Source organism: Panthera pardus, unplaced genomic scaffold (genome assembly GCF_024362965.1).
Source record: "Panthera pardus isolate Hobbes unplaced genomic scaffold, ASM2436296v1 HiC_scaffold_25, whole genome shotgun sequence".
Lineage (NCBI taxonomy): Eukaryota > Metazoa > Chordata > Mammalia > Carnivora > Felidae > Panthera > Panthera pardus.
Window position 1 is genome coordinate 16,240,134 of NW_026526821.1, and position 7,223 is coordinate 16,247,356.

Here is a 7,223-nt window from a genome sequence, read left to right on the forward strand (position 1 = left end):
AAAAGCCAAGGCAATTAGTACTTCATAAGGGAAAATTCTAGCAGGGAAGATTGTTTTCCAGAAAAGCCTCTCCAAGGAGACACTTGGATTTGAACTAACAATTTATTTGAACAGGCACATGGTACAAAATTCAGGCAGTACACAACACCCAGCCAAAGAGGCTCCTATGTTGCCAGTTGCTTGGGGGTGGGTGACATTTGTGGCAACATTTGAATCATGAGAAACAGTAGCCGTTTAAAGATGGGGGAGAAGAGGAATCCAGGCAGAGGGAAGGGCAAGTGCAAAGGCCCTGAGGCAGGATCCGCATGCCTAGGGGGAGGCAGAGAGGAGAGCCGAGGTGATCAGGGCCCACACAGGGCTGGTGGGGAGGAGATGTGTCACTCTGTGCGGCGTGGGTGTGGGTATAATTCTCGAGTTGGGGGTAGGGTAGAGGTGAGGTCTTCTGATTTGTTCTTTATAAAAAAAACACTGTGGGGAATGGATTTAGGGGTCCGAGTGGGGCAGGGAGAGCAGCGAGGTGGCGACTGCAGAGTTGGGGATGGTGAAGACCAGGCCAGGGTGGCCAAGTGGGGTTGTGAGAAGGGGCGGGTTTGGGTGGCTTGGGGGGCAGGGCAGAGACCAGCAAGGGTCTCCGGCCCGTGCTCTCACGACTGTTGCCACTGTTGGTAGCTCCGTCTTTGTGATTATTGGACGAACGTTACACCCTGTAACCTGGCACAGAGTGGGCACTTGGACATGTTTGCTGAAGGGATGACGAAAGATGAAAAGGCCCTTTGTAAATGGAGACACGCCCTTGGAGAAATGGCTGCGGTGACTCCTGCGTGCTCCCTCCGTCCTCAAGTGCCGCCACTCCCGGGCCACCCATCCCCGTGGGTGAATCACCCCCGAAGCCATCCTGCCTTGTGGAGCCTGCTTCTGAGAGGCAGCATTTTAGAACCTTAAGCTTCCCATGAAAGCCTGATATGTAAAATGTGTACAAAGTTATTTTTATAACTTCAAACACCTGAGAACTTGGGTAAACCAGACGAACGAAACAGACATGATTCTCAGCACGGGTATACAAAGCAATCATTGAGAAAAACAAAGGCGTCTTATTAAACACCTTAATTTCAAGACAGGGCACACCTGACGATTGCTTTATTTGCGTTTATCCATCAAAGAGCCAGCAGACGCCTCCTGCAGGGAAGCCGGCCTTCCAAATCCAACTATTCCAGCATTTGGTTTCCTTCATATCAAAACGCAATCCTGCTCCATCCAGACAAGTATTTCCAAATGGTAACAATCTGTGTGCATGTGTGCTTTGAAATTTTTATGTCATTTAAAAAATACACGTTTTGGGACGCCCGGGTGGCTCAGTCGGTTGAGCGTCCGACTTCGGCTCAGGTCGTGATCTCACGGTTCGTGAGTTCAAGCCCTGCGTCGGGCTCTGGGCTGACGGCTCAGAGCCTGGAGCCTGCTTCCAATTCTGTGTCTCCCTCTCTCTCTGCCCCTCCCCCATTCATGCTCTGTCTCTCTCTGTCTCAAAAAAAAAAAACACAACATTAAAAAAAATAAAAAATACACGTTTTTAAAATGCACAAAGCCCACGTTAGCTCAATAATCATCACAAAGAGAGCACCATCACAACCTTGTCACTGGCGCCCAGATGAAGGACTGGTACCCGGCCAGCCCCCTAGAAGCCCCGCTTGTGCTTTCGGCTGCTCACTACCCTTGACAAGAGTAACCACACTCCTGACTCCTAACAGCCTCCATGAATTTGCTCTGTTGTTGAACTTTATAGAAATTGGAATGTACAGGAGTGCCTGGGTGGCTCAGGCGGTTAAGCGTCCGACTTCAGCTCAGGTCATGATCCCGCGGTTCATGAGTTCGAGCCCCGCATCGGGCTCCGTGCTGACAGCTCAGAGCCTGGAGCCTGCTTTGGATTCTTTCTCTTCCTCTCTCCCTGCCCCTCCCCCCCCCAAAAATAAATAAACATTAAACATTTTTTTAATGTTTATTTATTTTTGAGAGAGAGAGAGAGCATGTGAGCAGGGGAGGGACAGAGAGAGAGGGAGACACAGAATCCGAAGCAGGCTCCAGGCTCTGAGCTGTCAGCGCGGAGCCCGACGTGGGGCTCGAACTCACAAGCTGAGAGATCATGACCTGAGCCAAAGTCGGACGCTTAACCGACTGAGCCACCCAGGTGCCCCAACATTACACATTTTTTAATTAAAAAAAAAAAAAAGGAATTGGAATGTACAGGGGGTGTTCGTTTGTGTCTGAATTATGTTTGAGATTCATCCATATTTTTTATGGCTAGGGCTCATTCATTCTCATTGCCGTATTCTGTCCCATTGTATGAGTATGCCATAATTTCAAATAGTGACTTTTTTTTAACAGCACATGGGGCATAGCGGGCAGGGAACTGGGTTTGACCCATAGATAAGTTTTGTTTCATGCACCTAGTGCTTTTGTTTTGTTTTCACTAAATTTGTTGCTGTGAACGGTGGATGTCCGGCTTCTCTTGGAAGGTCTGCCGTTACTGGGCCCTCAGTTTCACGTGCCCAGAGTTGAGGGATGGCTGCTCCCAGTCACTGTGTGCATTCCATTCCCATTTTGCCACAGTCCCCACCACCCCCTGTTGCACTACACCCAGGCCCGCCTCACTCACCAACATAGCCCAGCTGGTCCTGTAAATATTCGAGTCTTCCACTCCAGCTGTAATCCAGCAGAGGTGGCTCGTTATTGTGAGGTCCACACAATGAGTGGATCTGGCAGCCCAGGTTAGAATATAAGTTGTCTCCACTGGGTCGAACTTTGGAATTCACATCTGAGTGCTCAAAAAATTTATTGCCATTATTACCATTTCAAAAAAAAATGTTTTAAATGTATATTTCCATCCTCCTCCTCCTCGTTACTACTATTGCCATTATCTCATCTCAAAAGCTCTTTTAAAATATAGTCATATGTGTAATAGAGGTCATGGTTAAATATGGGTACTCTGGGCCCAGACAACCTGGAATCAAATCATGGCTCTATTACTCAGGAGCTGTGTGACCTCAGGCAATTACAGAACCTCTCTGTGCCACTGGACAAAGAGGGATGCTAATAATATTTCTCTCACTGGGTTCTTATGAAGAGTAGATGAGATAATTCTTATAAGGTCATTAGGAAAGCACCGAGCACATAATAAGTATTCAATATAAGTTAGTTACTTATTATTTTAATTTTTTAAGTTTATTGATTTTGAGAGAGAGAGAGACAGAGAGAGTGAGCAGGGGAGGGGCAGAGAGAGAAGGGGAGAGAATTCCAAGCAGATTCCACACTGTCAGCGTGGAGCCCGATGAAAGGCTTGAGCTCACGAACTGTGAGATCATGACCTGAGCTGACACTAAGAGTTGGACGCTCAACCAACTAAGCCACCCAGGCGCCCCTATAGATTTGATTTTGAAAATAGTATTAGGGTCACATGTCGTGGAACCCCTAAAGCATCCCTTATGATACAATTTCTGCAAAGCACCAATCTTACCTGTATTTTGCCCATCTTATAGATGCCCAGAGGTACAAAGGAGCCCCCTCTTAGTGGCGCTCCTCCCCAGCCCCCACCTTGAAGCCTCTCCTCCATCACTTCCTCCAGATAGCTGATAGATACTGGGTTTTGTGTGTGTGTGTGCTCACCAGGCACTAAGTAACACACTGAGTGCTTTCCATTAATTTTATTCTGGCAGTCATCTTAGGAGGTGGGTTCTACTGTGATACCCACTTAAGAGATGAGATACTTTCTTGCCTTCTGGCTTTCTATCCTGCCCACCCACCCATGTCTCCGGGCCTATCATTCATTCATTATTCATTCATTCTGTATATGTTTGCCTAACTGTGGTTTCCTTGGAACTTCTGTTACAGAGAAAACCACCCAGGTTCCCTGGGTCCTGTTTAGTCATTGAGTCTAGTCCCTTGTCTTCTGTAGCCTGTTTTAAGACATTGTTGAAGGATTATTTGATTCAATCAGCAAATGTCTCTTACCGCTGGGGCTATGTGGCAAATGACACAGAGACCCTACCCTCAAGGACTCGAGTCTGGTGAGGGACCCAGCTGACCAGGTTCTCTCCCCACGGTACAGGAGGTAGCTTGAAGACAAAGCCTGGGTCTCTTCATCTCTTTGCCATTAAGAGCAAGCCAACACCGGGCATGTAAATGAGTAGATCACAGTGTAGGGAGGGCAGCGGGTGTCCAGACCCCCCAGCCATGAACTCTTAGGCTCCAAGCAGGGAGCAGTTGGCATCTCAAAGGTGTAAATCAGGGTTTCTCCACTTCGCGCCATTAATTGGAGCTAAACAATTCTCTGCTGTGGGGTCCGTCCTGTGCACTGTAGGATGTTCAACACCATCCCTGATCTCCACCCACTAGATGCCAAGAATACTACCTCCGTACTAGCAATGACAACCAAAAGTGTCTCCAGACATTGCCAACTGTCCCCTTAGGGGCAACGTTATTATAGGTAGAGAAGCACTGGCTTTACTGAAGCAAATTTAATGAAGGACATATTTACAGAGGCGTGAACAGGCTGAGGGAAACTTTAAGGAATATGGAGGCACCCAGGGACTAGAAACAATGGGGAGCCATTATCACACCAAGGCTTGAAGGAACAAGAGAGGGAACAGTGTTAGCACTCCCAGAGACGGCTGGAACCGTAGAAGCCAGACCAAGACAAGAGTGGGGACCTTGGAGAAATGCAGTCCCTGTTAAGATTAAGGCAAAACAGGGGCAAGATGGGGAGTGTAAACACCCCCACTTCTTTCTCCTCCTGCCCTTTAATCTAATACTGACTCCTCCCTTTGATGGGATCCAGGGACCCAGTGGGAAGCCAGGAGGCATGGGTGCCTGTTGGGACACAGAGCAGGGCAGATGAGGACATGTGGAGGTGATGCGCAAATGGAAAATAACCATCGCGGGGACATGGCAACAGGCCCCAGACACTGGGCAACTGAGATCAGTCTTGTTACTGGCATAGGAGTTCTCCAGGTGGAGCAAACCAGGAAAGGGTATTTCAGCCAGAGGGAACAGCATGTACAAAGGCATGGAGTTACAAAAGAGCCTGGCTCGCTTAATTGTTTATTTAATTATGATTGTTTGTTTGATTGATTGACTCTGATCTACGAGCACCAGATGAAAATAAAACATTCAAAATGGTACAAAAGGGCATAAAATGAAAAGTAGGTCTTCCTCCCCCCCACCCCCTGACCCCACCTACCCAGCTCACCTCCCCAGAGGCCACCTTTCTCTGAGGTCTCTTATCACCTTCTAGAATCAGTAATGCAAATGCTAGCTGGTAAATGTATATGACACGTGTCACTTAAATTTCTAACTTGACTTAATTTCACTGATGTTTGTGGAACCCCTACTGTGGGTAAAGAAATGGACGGAGAGTTCTGGTTTTGGAGTCTAAGCTCAACCCTTCACTAAACCTTGTGTGGTTTCCCATTTCCTCCTCCAGGCAAGGAGTGAGTCTCCAAGAGTCCGGCCAGCAACGTGGGGTTTGCCTACAGTTGTGTTGTTCAGCTGTGTTTTATGGATTAAACTGAATTGAAGCTGAACCACTGGCCAGAAACACATTGTAAGACGGGAGCACACGTAAGCCTTGGGTGTGGTTCCAGAGACTACATATTGTTGTTTTGGGGAGACAAATGAGGATTCTGTCTCCAAAGGCCTGCTCTTGTTTGAGTCAACAGAACAGTCAGGAAGAAGGGAACACTATAGTATGGCCTCGAGGGTAGGCTGGGTTGGGAGCAAGTTAGGGAGTACTTGGCCTGGCTCAGACCGGCCCAGGGAAGACCAGGTCCTTCTTGGCTACCCCTGGCTGGTGTCTGCAGCCCTTGGGGGAGTTTAGAACCAGGAGGGGGAGCTTGGAGGGCCAGCAAGCTACAGATATGGGGAGTCCCACAGCCCACCGGCACACCTGTCAGTGCCTGGAAGCAAATAACCAAATCCAGGAACCAGCCGCCCAGCCAGAAGCAGGGAAGCAGGAGCAGCTAGGAAAAAATGAAAACACAGCTCTTCCTTGCCTCTTTTCTTCAGTTCTGATCTCTCTTGTGCTCTCAAGACCCAGTTCTTTCCTGACAATGCCTATATGTTAAGCGCTTGGGGCAAACATACCTACCAGGGACCAAACGCCTACTTCATGCAGGTGCTGACCACACACCAGCTCTCACTCCCCTGGCTGCTCTTCGAGGAAGGTGTGGATGATCCCCTGCTTCGCAAACAGGGGAAACAGGCTCCGAAAGGAGGGATGCAGGGCAGTGTGAGGTCAGGGATTGTAAATGTATAGTGATATCAACAGGCAATTTGTGACAAAGAATTATGAAGTGTTGAGCACAAGATCTAAGAATCAGAGAGTCATCAAGTCCAGGAGTTCCACACTCACAGGTTACCACTATAATCCACACCCCCCGTCCTTTCAACACACTGCAGATAAAACATCTCTCTCTGGCCCTCTCCCATCTGGTTTAGGCCTCTTCTTCTCTCACCTGGGGTCTCGGTCCAGCCTTCTCTCTGGTCTCTCCTCTTTCCAAACTTGCACGCAGCAGCTGAGCCACCTTTCCAAACTGTAAGCACACTATGCCACTCTTCCCTTTAAAACCCTTCACTAGCTTCCCTTTGCCCTCAGGATAAAGTTCAAACTTCTTGACATGGTTTACTAGGTCCTCTGTCACCCGGCCATAGTCTCTTGCGACTCTGCTCCTCTCCAGCACCCCTCCACCAACTCTATACTGACCTCATCTTACCAGATATGCCACTCTCTCTCCCTTTTCCTAACCCCTGGACCTTTTCACTTGCTGTTCCCTCCACTTGGACCACAGCGTGCACCAGTGCCCCCTTCTCTGGTTGGGATTTTCCCTCTCTCTTCCCGTCTCCTCTGGGAAGCCACTTCTGCTCACGCCCCTCTCAAAGATGCTGAGTTGTGCCTCCTTCTCCACTTCCAGCCCCTCCCCACCCCGGTTCCTGTGCCTACCCACACGGGGGCTCACTATGTACCACGTATGCGCATGTGCTTACCTGTGTCCCCATCAGCCACATGAGATACAGGAAGGCAGAAACAGGGGTCATCTTTTCTCTCCTGAACCTGTAGCTCCTGGGAGTGTGCCTGCAGAGAAGAGTTGCTGAACAAAGATATGTATAGTTAAATAAATCATAATATGTTAGAATCACAGAATCCCAAAATTTGAGAATCACGGATTTGGTGAGGC

General features: G+C 48.7%; 1 protein-coding gene across 6 annotated transcripts in view; it reads right to left on the reverse strand.

The window, feature by feature from the left end:
• Positions 1-6,599, reverse strand: part of TTPAL (alpha tocopherol transfer protein like) — a 35,857-nt gene extending 29,258 nt beyond the window's left edge. For 2 of the 6 annotated variants that reach the window (XM_019458403.2, XM_019458399.2), the window contains exons 1-2: positions 6,504-6,579; positions 2,651-2,809 (exon numbers count right to left, since the gene is read on the reverse strand). The gene's annotated coding sequence lies outside the window, so the exon portion shown is untranslated. Of the gene's footprint in view, positions 1-2,650; positions 2,810-6,503 lie in introns of all 6 variants that reach the window. The other 4 variants (XM_019458405.2, XM_019458402.2, XM_019458400.2 and 1 more) reach the window with 4 other exon arrangements.
• Between the last annotated feature and the right edge of the window lie 624 nt (positions 6,600-7,223).